Below are 20,304 nucleotides of genomic sequence, written 5' to 3' on the forward strand. Positions count from 1 at the left end.
CATCGAATACTGTGCTCAGTTCATCGAGTACTGTGCTCAGTTCATCGAGTACTGTGTTCAGTTCATCGAGTACTCTGCTCAGTTCATCGAGTACTGTGCTCAGCTCATCAAGTACTGTGCTCAGTTCATCGAGTACTGTGTTCAGTTCATCGAGTACTGTGCTCAGTTCATCGAGTACTGTGCTCAGTTCATCGAATACTGGGCTCAGTTCATCGAGTACTGCGCTCAGTTCATCGAGTACTGTGCTCAGTTCATCGGGTACTGTGCTCAGTTCATGGAGTACTGTGCTCAGTTCATCGAGTACTGTGCTCAGTTCATCGAGTTCTGTGCTCAGTTCATCGGGTACTGTGCTCAGTTCATGGAGTACTGTGCTCAGTTCATCGAGTACTCTGCTCAGTTCATCGAGTACTCTGCTCAGTTCATCGAGTACTGTGCTCAGTTCATCGAGTACTGTGCTCAGTTCATCGAGTACTGCGCTCAGTTCATCGAGTGCTGCGCTCACTTCATCGAGTACTGCGCTCAGTTCATCGAGTACTGCGCTCAGTTCATCGAGTACTCTGCTCAGTTCATCGAGTACTGCGCTCAGTTCATCGAGTACTGCGCTCAGTTCATCGAGTACTGTGCTCAGCTCATCGAGTACTGTGCTCAGTTCATCGAGTACTGTGCTCAGTTCATCGAGTACTGTGCTCAGTTCATCGAATACTCTGCTCAGTTCATCGAGTACTCTGCTCAGTTCATCGAGTACTGTGCTCAGTTCATCGAGTACTGTGCTCAGTTCATCGAGTACTGCGCTCAGTTCATCGAGTACTCTGCTCAGTTCATCGAATACTGCGCTCAGTTCATCGAGTTCTCTGCTCAGTTCATCGAGTACTGTGCTCAGTTCATCGAGTACTGTGCTCAGTTCATCGAGTACTGTGCTCAGTTCATCGAGTACTGTGCTCAGCTCATCGAGTACTGTGCTCAGTTCATCGAGTACTGTGCTCAGTTCATCGAGTACTGTGCTCAGTTCATCGAGTACTCTGCTCAGTTCTTCGAGTACTCTGCTCAGTTCATCGAGTACTGTGCTCAGTTCATCGAGTACTGTGCTCAGCTCATCGAGTACTGTGCTCAGCTCATCGAGTACTGTGCTCAGTCCATCGAGTACTGTGCTCAGTTCATCGAGTACTGTGCTCAGCTCATCGAGTACTGTGCTCAGTTCATCGAGTACTGTGCTCAGTTCATCGAGTACTGTGCCCAGTTCATCGAGTACTGCGCTCAGTTCATCGATTACTCTGCTCAGTTCATCGTGTACTGTGCTCAGCTCATCGAGTACTGTGCTCAGTTCATGGAGTACTGTGCTCAGTTCATCGAGTACTGTGCTCAGTTCATCGAGTACTGCGCTCAGTTCATCGAGTACTGTGCTCAGTTCATCGAGTACTTGTTGTGCCTGAATGAATCCGAGACTCAACATTAACGGAGCAAAGCAAGGCTTTTATTAACTCAGAAAGTAATACACATTGGAGAAGTGTCTCTCATCCAGAGATCTGCTGTACTGGATGTGAGACACGCTGGGCCTGCTTAAGTAGGGGCCAGGTATGGGCGGAGCCCTACACACAATACAATACAGGTAAGGAAATGAAACAAACTAAACTAAACACAGAGAATACAGTGCCTGATGAATGGCCTATTTCATCACAGTACTGTGCTCAGTTCATCGAGTACTGTGCTCAGTTCATCGAGTACTGCGCTCAGTTCATCAAGGTCTGTGCTCAGCTCATCGAGTACTGTGCTCAGTTCATCGAGTACTGCGCTCTGTTCATGGAGTACTGTGCTCAGTTCATGGAGTACTGTGCTCAGTTCATCGAGTACTGCGCTCAGTTCATCGAGTACTGCGCTCAGTTCATCGAGTACTGCGCTCAGTTCATCGAGTACTGCGCTCAGTTCATCGAGTACTGCGCTCAGTTCATCGAGTACTGTGCTCAGCTCATCGAGTACTCTGCTCAGTTCATCGAGTACTGTGCTCAGTTCATCGAGTACTGTGCTCAGCTCATCGAGTACTGCGCTGAGTTCATCGAGTACTGCGCTCAGTTCATCGGGTACTCTGCTCAGTTCATCGAGTGCTGTGCTCAGTTCATCGAGTACTGTGCTCAGTTCATCGAGTACTGCGCTGAGTTCATCGAGTACTGCGCTCAGTTCATCGAGTACTGAGCTCAGTTCATCGAGTACTGTGCTCAGTTCATCGAGTACTGTGCTCAGTTCATCGAGTACTGTGCTCAGTTCATGGAGTACTGTGCTCAGCTCATCGAGTACTCTGCTCAGTTCATCGAGTACTGTGCTCAGTTCATCGAGTACTGTGCTCAGTTCATGGAGTACTGTGCTCATTTCATCGAGTACTGTGCTCAGTTCATGGAGTACTGTGCTCAGTTCATGGAGTACTGTGCTCAGTTCATGGAGTACTGTGCTCAGTTCATCGAGTACTGTGCTCAGTTCATCGAGTACTCTGCTCAGTTCATCGGGTACTGTGCTCAGTTCATCGAGTACTGCGCTCAGTTCATCGAGTACTGTGCTCAGTTCATCGAGTACTGTGCTCAGTTCATCGAGTACTGTGTTCAGTTCATCGAGTACTGTGCTCAGTTCATCGAGTACTGTGCTCAGTTCATCGAGTACTGTGTTCAGTTCATCGAGTTCTCTGCTCAGTTCATCGAGTACTGTGCTCAGCTCATCGAGTACTGTGCTCAGTTCATGGAATACTGTGCTCAGTTGATCGAGTACTGTGCTCAGTTCATCGAGTACTGCGCTCAGTTCATCGAGTACTGTGCTCAGTTCATCGAGTACTTGTTGTGCCTGAATGAATCCGAGACTCAACATTAACGGAGCAAAGCAAGGCTTTTATGAACTCAGAAAGTAATACACATTTGAGAAGTGTCTCTCATCCAGAGATCTGCTGTACTGGATGTGAGACACGCTGGGCCTGCTTAAGTAGGTGCCAGGTATGGGCGGAGCCCTACACACAATACAATACAGGTAAGGAAATGAAACAAACTAAACTAAACACAGAGAATACAGTGCCTGATGAATGGCCTAATTCATCACAGTACTGTGCTCAGTTCATCGAGTACTGTGCTCAGTTCATCGAGTACCGCGCTCAGTTCATCAAGGACTGTGCTCAGCTTATCGAGTACTGTGCTCAGTTCATCGAGTACTTTGCTCAGCTCATCGAGTACTGTGCTCAGTTCATTGAGTACTGCGCTCAGCTCATCGAGTACTGTGCTCAGTTCATCGAGTACTGTGCTCAGTTCATCCGGTACTGTGCTCAGTTGATCGGGTACTATGCTCAGTTCATCGAGTACTGTGCTCAGTTCATGGAGTACTGTGCTCAGTTCATGGAGTACTGTGCTCATTTCATCGAGTACTGTGCTCAGTTCATGGAGTACTGTGCTCAGTTCATGGAGTACTGTGCTCAGTTCATGGAGTACTGTGCTCAGTTCATCGAGTACTCTGCTCAGTTCATCGGGTACTGCGCTCAGTTCATCGAGTACTGCGCTCAGTTCATCGAGTACTGTGCTCAGTTCATCGAGTACTGTGCTCAGTTCATCGAGTACTGTGCTCAGCTCATCGAGTACTGTGCTCAGGTCATCGAGTACTGTGCTCAGCTCATCGAGTACTGTGCTCAGTTCATCGAGTACTGTGCTCAGTTCATCGAGTACTGTGCTCAGTTCATCGGGTACTGTGCTCAGTTCATGGAGTACTGTGCTCAGTTCATGGAGAACTGTGCTCAGTTCATGGAGTACTGAGCTCAGTTCATGGAGTACTGCGCTCAGTTCATGGAGTACTGCGCACAGTTCATGGAGTACTGCGCTCAGTTCATGGAGTACTGCGCTCAGTTCATCGAGTACTGCGCTCAGTTCATCGAGTACTGCGCTCAGTTCATCGAGTACTGCGCTCAGTTCATCGAGTACTGCGCTCAGTTCATCGAGTACTGCGCTCAGTTCATCGAGTACTGCGCTCAGTTCATCGAGTACTGCGCTCAGTTCATCGAGTACTGCACTCAGTTCATCGAGTACTGCGATCAGTTCATCGAGTACTGCGCTCAGTTCGAGTACTGAGCTCAGTTCATCGAGTACTGTGCTCAGTTCATCGAGTACTGTGCTCAGTTCATCGAGCACTGTGCTCAGTTCATCGAGTACTCTGCTCAGTTCATCGAGTACTGTGCTCAGTTCATCGAGTACTGCGCTCAGTTCATCGAGTACTGCGCTCAGTTCATCGAGTACTGCGCTCAGTTCATCGAGTACTGTGCTCAGCTCATCGAGTACTGTGCTCAGTTCATCGAGTACTGTGCTCAGTTCATCGAGTACTGTGCTCAGTTCATCGGGTACTGTGTTCAGTTCATCGAATACTCTGCTCAGTTCATCGAGTACTGTGCTCAGTTCATCGAGGACTGTGCTCAGTTCATCGAGTACTGTGCTCAGTTCATCGAGTACTGTGCTCAGTTCATCGAGTACTGTACTCAGTTCATCGGGTACTGTGTTCAGTTCTTCGAGTACTGTGCTCAGTTCATCGAGTACTGTGCTCAGTTCATCGGGTACTGCGCTCAGTTCATGGAGTACTGTGCTCAGTTCATCGAGTACTGTGCTCAGTTCATCGAGTACTGTGCTCCGTTCATCGAGTACTGTGCTCAGTTCATCGAGTACTGTGCTCAGTTCATCGAGTACTGTGCTCAGTTCATCGAGTACTCTGCTCAATTCATCGAGTACTGTGCTCAGTTCATCGAGTACTCTGCTCAGTTCATCGAGTACTGTGTTCAGTTCATCGAGTACTGTGCTCAGTTCATCGAGTACTGCGCTCACTTCATGGAGTACTGTGCTCAGTTCTTCGAGTACACTGCTCCATTCATCGAGTACTGTGCTCAGTTCATCGAGTACTGTGCTCAGTTCATCGAGTACCGTGCTCAGTTCATCGAGTACTGTGCTGAGCTCATCGAGTACTGTGCTCAGTTCATCGAATACTGTGCTCAGTTCATCGAGTACTCTGCTCAGTTCATCGAGTACTGTGCTCAGTTCATCGAGTACTCTGCTCAGTTCATCGAGTACTGTGCTCAGTTCATCGAGTACTGTGCTCAGTTCATCGGGTACTGTGCTCAGTTCATCGAGTACTGTGCTCAGTTCATCGGGTACTGTGCTCAGTTCATCGAGTACTGTGCTCAGTTCATCGAGTACTGTGCTCAGTTCATCGAGTACTGTGCTCAGTTCATCGGGTACTGTGCTCAGTTCATCGAGTACTGCGCTCAGTTCATCGAGTACTGCGCTAAGCTCATCGAGTACTGAGCTCAGTTCATCGAGTACTGCGCTGAGTTCATCGAGTGCTGCGCTCAGTTCATCGAGTACTGTGCTCAGTTCATCGAGTACTGTGCTCAGTTCATCGGGTACTGTGCTCAGTTCATCGAGTACTGTGCTCAGTTCATCGGGTACTGTGCTCAGTTCATGGAGTACTGTGCTCAGTTCATGGAGTACTGTGCTCAGTTCATGGAGTACTGAGCTCAGTTCATGGAGTACTGCGCTCAGTTCATGGAGCACTGCGCTCAGTTCATGGAGTACTGCGCTCAGTTCATGGAGTACTTTGCTCAGTTCATGGAGTACTGCGCTCAGTTCATCGAGTACTGCGCTCAGTTCATCGAGTACTGCGCTCAGTTCGAGCACTGTGCTCAGTTCATCGAGTACTGTGCTCAGTTCACCGAGTACTGTGCTCAGTTCATCGAGTACTGTGCTCAGCTCATCGAGTACTGTGCTCAGTTCATCGAGTACTGTGCTCAGTTCATCGAGTACTCTGCTCAGTTCATCGAGTACTGTGCTCAGTTCATCGAGTACTCTGCTCAGTTCATCGAGCACTGCGCTCAGTTCATCAGGTACTGTGCTCAGTTCATGGAGTACTGTGCTCAGTTCATGGAGTACTGTGCTCAGTTCATGGAGTACTGTGCTCAGTTCATCGAGTACTGTGCTCAGTTCATCGAGTACTGTGCTCAGCTCATCGAGTACTGTGCTCAGTTCATTGAGTACTCTGCTCAGTTCATCGAGTACTGCGCTCAGTTCATCGAGTACTGTGCTCAGTTCATCGAGTACTGTGCTCAGTTCATCGAGTACTGCGCTCAGTTCATGGAGTACTGTGCTCAGTTCATCGAGTACTGTGCTCAGTTCATCGAGTACTGAGCTCAGTTCATCGAGTACTGTGCTCAGTTCATGGAGTACTGTGCTCAGTTCATCGAGTACTGTGCTCAGTTCATCGAGTACTGTGCTCAGCTCATCGAGTACTGTGCTCAGTTCATCGAGTACTGTGCTCAGTTCATCGAGTACTGCGCTCAGTTCATCGAGTACTGCGCTCAGTTCATCGAGTACACTGCTCAGTTCATCGAGTACTGTGCTCAGTTCATCGAGCACTATGCTCAGTTCATCGAGTACTGTGCTCAGTTCATGGAGTACTGTGCTCAGTTCATGGAGTACTGTGCTCAGTTCATCGAGTACTGCGCTCAGTTCATCGAGCACTGCGCTCAGTTCATCGAGTACTGTGCTCAGTTCATGGAGTACTGTGCTCAGTTCATGGAGTACTGTGCTCAGTTCATCGAGTACTGTGCTCAGTTCATCGAGTACTGTGCTCAGTTCATGGAGTACTGTGCTCAGTTCATGGAGTACTGTGCTCAGTTCATCGAGTACTGTGCTCAGTTCATCGAGTACTGTGCTCAGTTCATCGAGTACTGTGCTCAGCTCATCGAGTACTGTGCTCAGTTCATCGAGTACTCTGCTCAGTTCATCGAGTACTGCGCTCAGTTCATCGAGTACTGTGCTCAGTTCATCGAGTACTGTGCTCAGTTCATCGAGTACTGCGCTCAGTTCATGGAGTACTGTGCTCAGTTCATCGAGTACTGTGCTCAGTTCATCGAGTACTGAGCTCAGTTCATTGAGTACTGTGCTCAGTTCATCGAGTACTGTGCTCAGTTCATCGAGTACTGTGCTCAGTTCATCGAGTACTGTGCTCAGCTCATCGAGTACTGTGCTCAGTTCATCGAGTACTGTGCTCAGTTCATCGAGTACTGCGCTCAGTTCATCGAGTACTGCGCTCAGTTCATCGGGTACTGTGCTCAGTTCATCGAGTACTGTGCTCAGTTCATCAAGTACTGTGCTCAGTTCATCGAGTACTGTGCTCAGTTCATCGAGTACTGTGCTCAGTTCATCGGGTACTGTGCTCAGTTCATCGAGTACTCTGCTCAGTTCATCGAGTACTGCGCTCAGTTCATCGAGTACTGCGCTCAGTTCATCGAGTACTGCGCTCAGTTCATTGAGTACTGCGCTCAGTTCATCGAGTACTCTGCTCAGTTCATCGAGTACTGTGCTCAGTTCATCGAGTACTGTGCTCAGTTCATCGAGTACTTTGCTCATTTCGAGTACTGTGCTCAGTTCATCGAGTACTGCGCTCAGTTCATCGAGTACTGAGCTCAGTTCATCGAGTACTGTGCTCAGTTCATGGAGTACTGTGCTCAGTTCATCGAGTACTGTGCTCAGCTCATCGAGTACTGTGCTCAGTTCATCGAGTACTGTGCTCAGTTCATCGAGTACTGCGCTCAGTTCATCGAGTACTCTGCTCAGTTCATCGAGTACTGTGCTCAGTTCATCGAGCACTGTGCTCAGTTCATCGAGTACTGTGCTCAGTTCATGGAGTACTGTGCTCAGTTCATGGAGTACTGTGCTCAGTTCATCGAATACTGCGCTCAGTTCATCGAGCACTGCGCTCAGTTCATCGAGTACTGTGCTCAGTTCATGGAGTACTGTGCTCAGTTCATCGAGTACTGTGCTCAGTTCATCGAGTACTGTGCTCAGTTCATGGAGTACTGTGCTCAGTTCATCGAGTACTGTGCTCAGTTCATCAAGTACTGTGCTCAGTTCATGGAGTACTGTGCTCAGTTCATGGAGTACTGTGCTCAGTTCATCGAGTACTGTGCTCAGTTCATCGAGTACTGTGCTCAGTTCATCGAGTACTGTGCTCAGTTCATCGAGTACTGTGCTCAGCTCATCGAGTACTGTGCTCAGTTCATCGAGTACTCTGCTCAGTTCATCGAGTACTGCGCTCAGTTCATCGAGTACTGTGCTCAGTTCATGGAGTACTGTGCTCAGTTCATCGAGTACTGCGCTCAGTTCATGGAGTACTGTGCTCAGTTCATCGAGTACTGTGCTCAGTTCATCGAGTACTGAGCTCAGTTCATCGAGTACTGTGCTCAGTTCATCGAGTACTGTGCTCAGTTCATCGAGTACTGTGCTCAGTTCATCGAGTACTGTGCTCAGTTCATCGAGTACTGTGCTCAGCTCATCGAGTACTGTGCTCAGTTCATTGAGTACTGTGCTCAGTTCATCGAGTACTGCGCTCAGTTCATCGAGTACTGTGCTCAGTTCATCGGGTACTGTGCTCAGTTCATCGAGTACTGTGCTCAGTTCATCGAGTACAGTGCTCAGTTCATCGAGTACTGTGCTCAGTTCATCGAGTCCTGTGCTCAGTTCATCGAGTACTGTGCTCAGTTCATCGGGTACTGTGCTCAGTTCATCGAGTACTCTGCTCAGTTCATCGAGTACTGCGCTCAGTTCATCGAGTACTGCGCTCAGTTCATCGAGTACTGCGCTCAGTTCATCGAGTACTGCGCTCAGTTCATCGAGTAATCTGCTCAGTTCATCGAGTACTGTGCTCAGTTCATCGAGTACTGTGCTCAGTTCGAGTACTGCGCTCAGTTCATCGAGTACTGCGCTCAGTTCATCGAGTACTGTGCTCAGTTCATCGAGTACTGTGCTCATTTCATCGAGTACTGTGCTCAGTTCATGGAGTACTGTGCTCAGTTCATGGAGTACTGTGCTCAGTTCATGGAGTACTGTGCTCAGTTCATGGAGTACTGTGCTCAGTTCATCGAGTACTGCGCTCAGTTCATCGAGTACTGCGCTCAGTTCATCGAGTACTGCGCTCAGTTCATCGAGTACTGCGCTCAGTTCATCGAGTACTGTGCTCAGTTCATCGAGTACTGTGCTCAGTTCATCGAGTACTGTGCTCAGTTCGAGTACTGTGCTCAGTTCATGGAGTACTGTGCTCAGTTCATCAAGTACTGTGCTCAGTTCATCGAGTGCTGTGCTCAGTTCATGGAGTACTGTGCTCAGTTCATCGAGTACTGTGCTCAGTTCATGGAGTACTGTGCTCAGTTCATCGAGTACTGTGCTCAGTTCATCGAGTACTGTGCTCAGTTCATCGAGTACTGTGCTCAGTTCATCGAGTACTGTGCTCAGTTCGAGTATTGTGCTCAGTTCATGGAGTAATGTGCTCAGTTCATCGAGTACTGTGCTCAGTTCATCGAGTACTGTGCTCAGTTCATGGAGTACTGTGCTCAGTTCATCGAGTACTCTGCTCAGTTCATCGAGTACTGCGCTCAGTTCATCGAGTACTGCACTCAGTTCATCGAGTACTGCGCTCAGTTCATCGAGTACTCTGCTCAGTTCATCGAGTACTGTGCTCAGTTCATCGAGTACTGTGCTCAGTTCATCGAGTACTGTGCTCAGTTCGAGTACTGTGCTCAGTTCATTGAGTACTGCACTCAGTTCATCGAGTACTGTGCTCAGTTCATCGAGTACTGTGCTCAGTTCATCGAGTACTGTGCTCAGTTCATGGAGTACTGTGCTCAGTTCATCGAGTACTGTGCTCAGTTCATCGAGTACTGTGCTCAGTTCATCGAGTACTGTGCTCAGTTCATGGAGTACTGAGCTCAGTTCATCGAGTACTGCGCTCAGTTCATCGAAGACTGCGCTCAGTTCATCGAGTACTGCGCTCAGTTCATCGAGTACTGTGCTCAGTTCATCGAGTACTGTGCTCAGTTCATCGAGTACTGTGCTCAGTTCGAGTCCTGTGCTCAGTTCATGGAGTACTGTGCTCAGTTCATCGAGTACTGTGCTCAGTTCATGGAGTACTGTGCTCAGTTCATCGAGTACTGTGCTCAATTCATGGAGTACTGTGCTCAGTTCATGGAGTACTGTGCTCAGTTGATGGAGTACTGTGCTCAGTTCATCGAGTACTGTGCTCAGTTCATCGAGTACTGTGCTCAGTTCATCGAGTACTGTGCTCAGTTCATCGAGTACTGTGCTCAGTTCATCGAGTACTGTGCTCAGTTCGAGTACTGTGCTCAGTTCATGGAGTACTGTGCTCAGTTCATCGAGTACTGTGCTCAGTTCATCGAGTACTGTGCTCAGTTCATCAAGTACTGTGCTCAGTTCATGGAGTACTGTGCTCAGTTCATCGAGTACTCTGCTCAGTTCATCGTGTACTGCGCTCAGTTCATCGAGTACTGCGCTCAGTTCATCGAGTACTGTGCTCAGTTCATCGAGTACTGTGCTCAGTTCATCGAGTACTGTGCTCAGTTCATCGAGTACTGTGCTCAGTTCATCGAGTACTGTGCTCAGTTCATCGAGTACTGTGCTCAGTTCATCGAGTACTGTGCTCAGTTCATCGAGTACTGTGCTCAGTTCATCGAGTACTGTGCTCAGTTCATCGGGTACTGTGCTCAGTTCATCGAGTACTGAGCTCAGTTCATCGAGTACTGCGCTCAGTTCATCGAGTACTGTGCTCAGCTCATCGAGTACTGTGCTCAGTTCATCGAGTACTCTGCTCAGTTCATCGAGTACTGTGCTCAGCTAATCGAGTACTGTGCTCAGTTCATCGAGTACTGTGCTCAGTTCATCGAGTACTGTGCTCAGTTCATCGAGTACTGTGCTCAGTTCATCGAGTACTGAGCTCAGTTCATCGAGTACTGCGCTCAGTTCATCGAGTACTGCGCTCAGTTCATCGAGTACTGCGCTCAGTTCATCGAGTACTGCGCTCAGTTCATCGAGTACTGTGCTCAGTTCATGGAGTACTGTGCTCAGTTCATCGAGTACTGTGCTCAGCTCATCGAGTACTCTGCTCAGTTCATCGAGTACTCTGCTCAGTTCATCGAGTACTGTGCTCAGTTCATCGAGTACTGTGCTCAGTTCATCGAGTACTGTGCTCAGTTCATCGAGTACTGCGCTCAGTTCATGGAGTACTGTGCTCAGTTCATCGAGTACTGTGCTCAGTTCATCGAGTACTGTGCTCAGTTCATCGAGTACTGCGCTCAGTTCATCGAGTACTCTGCTCAGTTCATCGAGTACTGTGCTCAGTTCATCGAGCACTGTGCTCAGTTCATCGAGTACTGTGCTCAGTTCATGGAGTACTGTGCTCAGTTCATGGAGTACTGTGCTCAGTTCATCGAATACTGCGCTCAGTTCATCGAGCACTGCGCTCAGTTCATCGAGTACTGTGCTCAGTTCATGGAGTACTGTGCTCAGTTCATCGAGTACTGTGCTCAGTTCATCGAGTACTGTGCTCAGTTCATGGAGTACTGTGCTCAGTTCATCGAGTACTGTGCTCAGTTCATCAAGTACTGTGCTCAGTTCATGGAGTACTGTGCTCAGTTCATGGAGTACTGTGCTCAGTTCATCGAGTACTGTGCTCAGTTCATCGAGTACTGTGCTCAGTTCATCGAGTACTGTGCTCAGCTCATCGAGTACTGTGCTCAGTTCATCGAGTACTCTGCTCAGTTCATCGAGTACTGCGCTCAGTTCATCGAGTACTGTGCTCAGTTCATGGAGTACTGTGCTCAGTTCATCGAGTACTGCGCTCAGTTCATGGAGTACTGTGCTCAGTTCATCGAGTACTGTGCTCAGTTCATCGAGTACTGAGCTCAGTTCATCGAGTACTGTGCTCAGTTCATCGAGTACTGTGCTCAGTTCATCGAGTACTGTGCTCAGTTCATCGAGTACTGTGCTCAGTTCATCGAGTACTGTGCTCAGCTCATCGAGTACTGTGCTCAGTTCATCGAGTACTGTGCTCAGTTCATCGAGTACTGCGCTCAGTTCATCGAGTACTGTGCTCAGTTCATCGGGTACTGTGCTCAGTTCATCGAGTACTGTGCTCAGTTCATCGAGTACAGTGCTCAGTTCATCGAGTACTGTGCTCAGTTCATCGAGTCCTGTGCTCAGTTCATCGAGTACTGTGCTCAGTTCATCGGGTACTGTGCTCAGTTCATCGAGTACTCTGCTCAGTTCATCGAGTACTGCGCTCAGTTCATCGAGTACTGCGCTCAGTTCATCGAGTACTGCGCTCAGTTCATCGAGTACTGCGCTCAGTTCATCGAGTAATCTGCTCAGTTCATCGAGTACTGTGCTCAGTTCATCGAGTACTGTGCTCAGTTCGAGTACTGCGCTCAGTTCATCGAGTACTGCGCTCAGTTCATCGAGTACTGTGCTCAGTTCATCGAGTACTGTGCTCATTTCATCGAGTACTGTGCTCAGTTCATGGAGTACTGTGCTCAGTTCATGGAGTACTGTGCTCAGTTCATGGAGTACTGTGCTCAGTTCATGGAGTACTGTGCTCAGTTCATGGAGTACTGCGCTCAGTTCATCGAGTACTGCGCTCAGTTCATCGAGTACTGCGCTCAGTTCATCGAGTACTGCGCTCAGTTCATCGAGTACTGCGCTCAGTTCATCGAGTACTGCGCTCAGTTCATCGAGTACTGTGCTCAGTTCATCGAGTACTGTGCTCAGTTCATCGAGTACTGTGCTCAGTTCGAGTACTGTGCTCAGTTCATGGAGTACTGTGCTCAGTTCATCAAGTACTGTGCTCAGTTCATCGAGTGCTGTGCTCAGTTCATGGAGTACTGTGCTCAGTTCATCGAGTACTGTGCTCAGTTCATGGAGTACTGTGCTCAGTTCATCGAGTACTGTGCTCAGTTCATCGAGTACTGTGCTCAGTTCATCGAGTACTGTGCTCAGTTCATCGAGTACTGTGCTCAGTTCGAGTATTGTGCTCAGTTCATGGAGTAATGTGCTCAGTTCATCGAGTACTGTGCTCAGTTCATCGAGTACTGTGCTCAGTTCATGGAGTACTGTGCTCAGTTCATCGAGTACTCTGCTCAGTTCATCGAGTACTGCGCTCAGTTCATCGAGTACTGCACTCAGTTCATCGAGTACTGCGCTCAGTTCATCGAGTACTCTGCTCAGTTCATCGAGTACTGTGCTCAGTTCATCGAGTACTGTGCTCAGTTCATCGAGTACTGTGCTCAGTTCGAGTACTGTGCTCAGTTCATTGAGTACTGCACTCAGTTCATCGAGTACTGTGCTCAGTTCATCGAGTACTGTGCTCAGTTCATCGAGTACTGTGCTCAGTTCATGGAGTACTGTGCTCAGTTCATCGAGTACTGTGCTCAGTTCATCGAGTACTGTGCTCAGTTCATCGAGTACTGTGCTCAGTTCATGGAGTACTGAGCTCAGTTCATCGAGTACTGCGCTCAGTTCATCGAAGACTGCGCTCAGTTCATCGAGTACTGCGCTCAGTTCATCGAGTACTGTGCTCAGTTCATCGAGTACTGTGCTCAGTTCATCGAGTACTGTGCTCAGTTCGAGTCCTGTGCTCAGTTCATGGAGTACTGTGCTCAGTTCATCGAGTACTGTGCTCAGTTCATGGAGTACTGTGCTCAGTTCATCGAGTACTGTGCTCAATTCATGGAGTACTGTGCTCAGTTCATGGAGTACTGTGCTCAGTTGATGGAGTACTGTGCTCAGTTCATCGAGTACTGTGCTCAGTTCATCGAGTACTGTGCTCAGTTCATCGAGTACTGTGCTCAGTTCATCGAGTACTGTGCTCAGTTCGAGTACTGTGCTCAGTTCATGGAGTACTGTGCTCAGTTCATCGAGTACTGTGCTCAGTTCATCGAGTACTGTGCTCAGTTCATCAAGTACTGTGCTCAGTTCATGGAGTACTGTGCTCAGTTCATCGAGTACTCTGCTCAGTTCATCGTGTACTGCGCTCAGTTCATCGAGTACTGCGCTCAGTTCATCGAGTACTGTGCTCAGTTCATCGAGTACTGTGCTCAGTTCATCGAGTACTGTGCTCAGTTCATCGAGTACTGTGCTCAGTTCATCGAGTACTGTGCTCAGTTCATCGAGTACTGTGCTCAGTTCATCGAGTACTGTGCTCAGTTCATCGAGTACTGTGCTCAGTTCATCGGGTACTGTGCTCAGTTCATCGAGTACTGAGCTCAGTTCATCGAGTACTGCGCTCAGTTCATCGAGTACTGCGCTCAGCTCATCGAGTACTGTGCTCAGTTCATCGAGTACTCTGCTCAGTTCATCGAGTACTGTGCTCAGCTAATCGAGTACTGTGCTCAGTTCATCGAGTACTGTGCTCAGTTCATCGAGTACTGTGCTCAGTTCATCGAGTACTGTGCTCAGTTCATCGAGTACTGAGCTCAGTTCATCGAGTACTGCGCTCAGTTCATCGAGTACTGCGCTCAGTTCATCGAGTACTGCGCTCAGTTCATCGAGTACTGCGCTCAGTTCATCGAGTACTGTGCTCAGTTCATGGAGTACTGTGCTCAGTTCATCGAGTACTGTGCTCAGCTCATCGAGTACTCTGCTCAGTTCATCGAGTACTCTGCTCAGTTCATCGAGTACTGTGCTCAGTTCATCGAGTACTGTGCTCAGTTCATCGAGTACTGTGCTCAGTTCATCGAGTACTGCGCTCAGTTCATGGAGTACTGTGCTCAGTTCATCGAGTACTGTGCTCAGTTCATCGAGTACTGAGCTCAGTTCATCGAGTACTGTGCTCAGTTCATGGAGTACTGTGCTCAGTTCATGGAGTACTGTGCTCAGTTCATCGAGTACTGTGCCCAGTTCATCGAGTACTGTGCTCAGCTCATCGAGTACTGTGCTCAGTTCATCGAGTACTGTGCTCAGTTCATCGAGTACTGCGCTCAGTTCATCGAGTACTCTGCTCAGTTCATCGAGTACTGTGCTCAGTTCATCGAGCACTGTGCTCAGTTCATCGAGTACTGTGCTCAGTTCATGGAGTACTGTGCTCAGTTCATGGAGTACTGTGCTCAGTTCATCGAGTACTGCGCTCAGTTCATCGAGTACTGTGCTCAGTTCATGGAGTACTGTGCTCAGTTCATGGAGTACTGTGCTCAGTTCATCGAGTACTGTGCTCAGTTCATGGAGTACTGTGCTCAGTTCATCGAGTACTGTGCTCAGTTCATCAAGTACTGTGCTCAGTTCATGGAGTACTGTGCTCAGTTCATGGAGTACTGTGCTCAGTTCATCGAGTACTGTGCTCAGTTCATCGAGTACTGTGCTCAGCTCATCGAGTACTGTGCTCAGTTCATCGAGTACTCTGCTCAGTTCATCGAGTACTGCGCTCAGTTCATCGAGTACTGCGCTCAGTTCATCGAGTACTGTGCTCAGTTCATCGAGTACTGCGCTCAGTTCATGGAGTACTGTGCTCAGTTCATGGAGTACTGTGCTCAGTTCATCGAGTACTGTGCTCAGTTCATCGAGTACTGAGCTCAGTTCATCGAGTACTGTGCTCAGTTCATCGAGTACTGTGCTCAGTTCATCGAGTACTGTGCTCAGTTCATCGAGTACTGTGCTCAGTTCGAGTACTGTGCTCAGTTCATCGAGTACTGCACTCAGTTCATCGAGTACTGCGCTCAGTTCATCGAGTACTGTGCTCAGTTCATCGAGTACTGTGCTCAGTTCATGGAGTACTGTGCTCAGTTCATGGAGTACTGTGCTCAGTTCATGGAGTACTGTGCTCAGTTCATCGAGTACTGTGCTCAGTTCATCGAGTACTGTGCTCAGTTCATCGAGTACTGTGCTCAGTTCATCGAGTACTGTGCTCAGTTCATGGAGTACTGAGCTCAGTTCATCGAGTACTGCGCTCAGTTCATCGAGTACTGCGCTCAGTTCATCGAGTACTGCGCTCAGTTCATCGAGTACTGTGCTCAGTTCATCGAGTACTGTGCTCAGTTCATCGAGTACTGTGCTCAGTTCGAGTACTGTGCTCAGTTCATGGAGTACTGTGCTCAGTTCATCGAGTACTGTGCTCAGTTCATGGAGTACTGTGCTCAGTTCATCGAGAACTGTGCTCAGTTCATCGAGTACTGTGCTCAGTTCATGGAGTACTGTGCTCAGTTCATCGAGTACTGTGCTCAGCTCATCGAGTACTCTGCTCAGTTCATCGAGTACTCTGCTCAGTTCATCGAGTACTGTGCTCAGTTCATCGAGTACTGCGCTCAGTTCATCGAGTACTGCGCTCAGTTCATGGAGTACTGTGCTCAGTTCATCGAGTACTGTGCTCAGTTCATCGAGTACTGAGCTCAGTTCATCGAGTACTGTGCTCAGTTCATGGAGTTCTGTGCTCAGTTCATCGAGTACTGTGCTCAGTTCATCGAGTACTGTGCTCAGCTCATCGAGCACTGTGCTCAATTCATCGAGTACTGTGCTCAGTTCATCGAGTACTGCGCTCAGTTCATCGAGTACTCTGCTCAGTTCATCGAGTACTGTGCTCAGTTCATCGAGCACTGTGCTCAGTTCATCGAGTACTGTGCTCAGTTCATGGAGTACTGTGCTCAGTTCATGGAGTACTGCGCTCAGTTCATCGAGTACTGCGCTCAGTTCATCGAGCACTGCGCTCAGTTCATCGAGTACTGTGCTCAGTTCATGGAGTACTGTGCTCAGTTCATCGAGTACTGTGCTCAGTTCATCGAGTACTGTGCTCAGTTCATGGAGTACTGTGCTCAGTTCATCGAGTACTGTGCTCAGTTCATCAAGTACTGTGCTCAGTTCATGGAGTACTGTGCTCAGTTCATCGAGTATTGTGCTCAGTTCATCGAGTACTGTGCTCAGTTCATCGAGTACTGTGCTCAGTTCATCGAGTACTGCGCTCAGTTCATGGAGTACTGTGCTCAGTTCATCGAGTACTGTGCTCAGTTCATCGAGTACTGAGCTCAGTTCATCGAGTACTGTGCTCAGTTCATGGAGTACTGTGCTCAGTTCATCGAGTACTGTGCTCAGTTCATCGAGTACTGTGCTCAGCTCATCGAGTACTGTGCTCAGTTCATCGAGTACTGTGCTCAGTTCATCGAGTACTGCGCTCAGTTCATCGAGTACTGCGCTCAGTTCATCGAGTACACTGCTCAGTTCATCGAGTACTGTGCTCAGTTCATCGAGCACTATGCTCAGTTCATCGAGTACTGTGCTCAGTTCATGGAGTACTGTGCTCAGTTCATGGAGTACTGTGCTCAGTTCATCGAGTACTGCGCTCAGTTCATCGAGCACTGCGCTCAGTTCATCGAGTACTGTGCTCAGTTCATGGAGTACTGTGCTCAGTTCATGGAGTACTGTGCTCAGTTCATCGAGTACTGTGCTCAGTTCATCGAGTACTGTGCTCAGTTCATGGAGTACTGTGCTCAGTTCATGGAGTACTGTGCTCAGTTCATCGAGTACTGTGCTCAGTTCATCGAGTACTGTGCTCAGTTCATCGAGTACTGTGCTCAGCTCATCGAGTACTGTGCTCAGTTCATCGAGTACTCTGCTCAGTTCATCGAGTACTGCGCTCAGTTCATCGAGTACTGTGCTCAGTTCATCGAGTACTGTGCTCAGTTCATCGAGTACTGCGCTCAGTTCATGGAGTACTGTGCTCAGTTCATCGAGTACTGTGCTCAGTTCATCGAGTACTGAGCTCAGTTCATTGAGTACTGTGCTCAGTTCATCGAGTACTGTGCTCAGTTCATCGAGTACTGTGCTCAGTTCATCGAGTACTGTGCTCAGCTCATCGAGTACTGTGCTCAGTTCATCGAGTACTGTGCTCAGTTCATCGAGTACTGCGCTCAGTTCATCGAGTACTGCGCTCAGTTCATCGGGTACTGTGCTCAGTTCATCGAGTACTGTGCTCAGTTCATCAAGTACTGTGCTCAGTTCATCGAGTACTGTGCTCAGTTCATCGAGTACTGTGCTCAGTTCATCGGGTACTGTGCTCAGTTCATCGAGTACTCTGCTCAGTTCATCGAGTACTGCGCTCAGTTCATCGAGTACTGCGCTCAGTTCATCGAGTACTGCGCTCAGTTCATTGAGTACTGCGCTCAGTTCATCGAGTACTCTGCTCAGTTCATCGAGTACTGTGCTCAGTTCATCGAGTACTGTGCTCAGTTCATCGAGTACTTTGCTCATTTCGAGTACTGTGCTCAGTTCATCGAGTACTGCGCTCAGTTCATCGAGTACTGAGCTCAGTTCATCGAGTACTGTGCTCAGTTCATGGAGTACTGTGCTCAGTTCATCGAGTACTGTGCTCAGCTCATCGAGTACTGTGCTCAGTTCATCGAGTACTGTGCTCAGTTCATCGAGTACTGCGCTCAGTTCATCGAGTACTCTGCTCAGTTCATCGAGTACTGTGCTCAGTTCATCGAGCACTGTGCTCAGTTCATCGAGTACTGTGCTCAGTTCATGGAGTACTGTGCTCAGTTCATGGAGTACTGTGCTCAGTTCATCGAATACTGCGCTCAGTTCATCGAGCACTGCGCTCAGTTCATCGAGTACTGTGCTCAGTTCATGGAGTACTGTGCTCAGTTCATCGAGTACTGTGCTCAGTTCATCGAGTACTGTGCTCAGTTCATGGAGTACTGTGCTCAGTTCATCGAGTACTGTGCTCAGTTCATCAAGTACTGTGCTCAGTTCATGGAGTACTGTGCTCAGTTCATGGAGTACTGTGCTCAGTTCATCGAGTACTGTGCTCAGTTCATCGAGTACTGTGCTCAGTTCATCGAGTACTGTGCTCAGTTCATCGAGTACTGTGCTCAGCTCATCGAGTACTGTGCTCAGTTCATCGAGTACTCTGCTCAGTTCATCGAGTACTGCGCTCAGTTCATCGAGTACTGTGCTCAGTTCATGGAGTACTGTGCTCAGTTCATCGAGTACTGCGCTCAGTTCATGGAGTACTGTGCTCAGTTCATCGAGTACTGTGCTCAGTTCATCGAGTACTGAGCTCAGTTCATCGAGTACTGTGCTCAGTTCATCGAGTACTGTGCTCAGTTCATCGAGTACTGTGCTCAGTTCATCGAGTACTGTGCTCAGTTCATCGAGTACTGTGCTCAGCTCATCGAGTACTGTGCTCAGTTCATTGAGTACTGTGCTCAGTTCATCGAGTACTGCGCTCAGTTCATCGAGTACTGTGCTCAGTTCATCGGGTACTGTGCTCAGTTCATCGAGTACTGTGCTCAGTTCATCGAGTACAGTGCTCAGTTCATCGAGTACTGTGCTCAGTTCATCGAGTCCTGTGCTCAGTTCATCGAGTACTGTGCTCAGTTCATCGGGTACTGTGCTCAGTTCATCGAGTACTCTGCTCAGTTCATCGAGTACTGCGCTCAGTTCATCGAGTACTGCGCTCAGTTCATCGAGTACTGCGCTCAGTTCATCGAGTACTGCGCTCAGTTCATCGAGTAATCTGCTCAGTTCATCGAGTACTGTGCTCAGTTCATCGAGTACTGTGCTCAGTTCGAGTACTGCGCTCAGTTCATCGAGTACTGCGCTCAGTTCATCGAGTACTGTGCTCAGTTCATCGAGTACTGTGCTCATTTCATCGAGTACTGTGCTCAGTTCATGGAGTACTGTGCTCAGTTCATGGAGTACTGTGCTCAGTTCATGGAGTACTGTGCTCAGTTCATGGAGTACTGTGCTCAGTTCATCGAGTACTGCGCTCAGTTCATCGAGTACTGCGCTCAGTTCATCGAGTACTGCGCTCAGTTCATCGAGTACTGCGCTCAGTTCATCGAGTACTGTGCTCAGTTCATCGAGTACTGTGCTCAGTTCATCGAGTACTGTGCTCAGTTCGAGTACTGTGCTCAGTTCATGGAGTACTGTGCTCAGTTCATCAAGTACTGTGCTCAGTTCATCGAGTGCTGTGCTCAGTTCATGGAGTACTGTGCTCAGTTCATCGAGTACTGTGCTCAGTTCATGGAGTACTGTGCTCAGTTCATCGAGTACTGTGCTCAGTTCATCGAGTACTGTGCTCAGTTCATCGAGTACTGTGCTCAGTTCATCGAGTACTGTGCTCAGTTCGAGTATTGTGCTCAGTTCATGGAGTAATGTGCTCAGTTCATCGAGTACTGTGCTCAGTTCATCGAGTACTGTGCTCAGTTCATGGAGTACTGTGCTCAGTTCATCGAGTACTCTGCTCAGTTCATCGAGTACTGCGCTCAGTTCATCGAGTACTGCACTCAGTTCATCGAGTACTGCGCTCAGTTCATCGAGTACTCTGCTCAGTTCATCGAGTACTGTGCTCAGTTCATCGAGTACTGTGCTCAGTTCATCGAGTACTGTGCTCAGTTCGAGTACTGTGCTCAGTTCATTGAGTACTGCACTCAGTTCATCGAGTACTGTGCTCAGTTCATCGAGTACTGTGCTCAGT

Source organism: Somniosus microcephalus, chromosome 24, assembly GCF_052327205.1.
Source record: "Somniosus microcephalus isolate GS21.2 chromosome 24, FLI_Smic_1.0, whole genome shotgun sequence".
Lineage (NCBI taxonomy): Eukaryota > Metazoa > Chordata > Chondrichthyes > Squaliformes > Somniosidae > Somniosus > Somniosus microcephalus.